At 40.4% G+C, this 1,856-nt stretch overlaps 1 non-coding gene across 1 annotated transcript; it reads left to right on the forward strand.

Annotated features, from left to right (window-relative positions):
- The first annotated feature begins 1,167 nt into the window (after positions 1-1,167).
- Positions 1,168-1,275, forward strand: LOC112712581 (small nucleolar RNA R71). Its single transcript, XR_003157830.1, has one exon. It is a non-coding gene; the product is annotated as a small nucleolar RNA R71 (small nucleolar RNA).
- The last annotated feature ends 581 nt before the right edge of the window (positions 1,276-1,856 follow it).

A 1,856-nucleotide genomic window follows, 5' to 3' on the forward strand; every position in this document is an offset into this window, starting at 1 on the left:
CTTCTCAAAGGTCATGGTGCCTATGGTACAGGGTATTGAGAATTTACCAGGATCTTATTGCTTTTGAGGTAAAGTTTGCTGAACCCATGTATCTAGTTCACTAATGAGCAAGGGAGGTGCATCTTCCCAAGTCTCATTACCAAACAACTTGGCATTCAGCTTCATGATGGCTCCTAGATATTGAGCAACTTGCTCTTCAGTTACATCTTCATCCTCTTCAGAGGAAAAATAGTTTTCAGAGCTCATGAATGGTAGAAGGAAATTCAATGGAATCTCTATGGTTTCTGTATGATCCTCAGATTCCTTTAGGTCCTCAATAAGGAACTCCTTTCTGTCTGGGGGACGTCCCATGAGGTCTTCCTCATTGGGATTCACGTCCTCCCCTTCCTCCTTGGATTCGGCCATATAGACAATATCAATGGCCTTGCACTCTCTTTTTGGATTCTCTTCTGTATTGCTTGGGAGAGTACTAGGAGGGGTTTCAGTGATTTTCTTACTCAGCTGGCCCACTTGTGCCTCCAAATTTCTAATGGAGGACCTTGTTTCACTCATGAAACTTAAAGTGGCCTTAGACAGATCAGAGACTATTTTTGCTAAGCTAGAGGGGCTCTGCTTAGAATTCTATGTCTGTTGCTGAGAAGATGATGGAAAAGGCTTGCTATTGCTAAGCCTATTTCTTCCACCATTATTAAAGCCTTGTTGAGGCTTTTGTTAATCCTTTCATGAGAAATTTGAATGATTTTTCCATGAGAAATTATAGGTATTTCCATATGGTTCACCCATGTAATTTACCTCTGCCATTACAGGGTTCTCAGGATCATAAGCTTCTTCTTCAGAAGATGCCTCTTTAGTACTATTGGATGCATTTTGACATCCATTCAGACTCTGAGAAATCATGTTGACTTTCTGAGTTAACATTTTGTTCTGAGCCAATATGGCATTCAGAGAATCAATTTCAAGAACTCCCTTCCTTTGAGGCGTCCCATTACTCACAGGATTCCTCTCAGAAGTGTACATGAATTGGTTATTTGCAACCATGTTAATGAGTTCTTGAGCTTCTGCAGGAATTTTCTTTAGGTGAATGGATCCACCTGCAGAATGGTCCAGTGACATCTTAGAGAACTCAGATAGACCATAATGGAATATATCCAAAATGGTCCACTCTGAAAGCATGTCAAAAGGACATCTTTTGGTCATATGCTTGTATCTTTCCCAAGCTTCATAGAGGGATTCACCATCTTTTTATTTGAAGGTATGAACATCTACTCTAAGCTTGATCAGCTTTTGAGGAGGAAAGAACTTAGCCAGGAAGGCCGTGACCAGCTTATCCCAAGAGTCCAGGCTATCTTTAGGTTGTGAGTCCAACCATATTCTAGCTCTGTCTCTTACAGCAAAAGGGAAAAGCATGAGCCTGTAGATTTTAGGATCTACTCCATTAGTCTTAACAGTCTCACAGATCTGCAAGAACTCAGTTAAAAATTGAGAGGGATCTTCTGATGGAAGTCCATGAAACTTGCAGTTCTGTTGCATTAGAGCAACTAGTTAAGGTTTCAGCTCAAAATTGTTTGCTCCAATGGCAGGGATTGAGATGCTTCTTCCATTAAATTTGGAAGTAGGTGTAGTATAATCACCAAGCATCCTCCTTGCATTATTATTTTCGGCTGCCATCTCCTTTTCCTTTTCAAAAATTTCTGTAAGGTTGTCTCTAGAATGTTGTAATTTAGCTTCTCTTAGTTTCTTCTTCAGAGTCCTTTTAGGTTCAGGATCTGCTTCAACAAGAATGTTCTTGTCCCTGCTCCTGCTCATATGAAAAAGAGGAGAACAAAAAAAGAAGAGGAATCCTCTATGTCGCAGTA

This window comes from Arachis hypogaea, chromosome 1, assembly GCF_003086295.3.
Source record: "Arachis hypogaea cultivar Tifrunner chromosome 1, arahy.Tifrunner.gnm2.J5K5, whole genome shotgun sequence".
Lineage (NCBI taxonomy): Eukaryota > Viridiplantae > Streptophyta > Magnoliopsida > Fabales > Fabaceae > Arachis > Arachis hypogaea.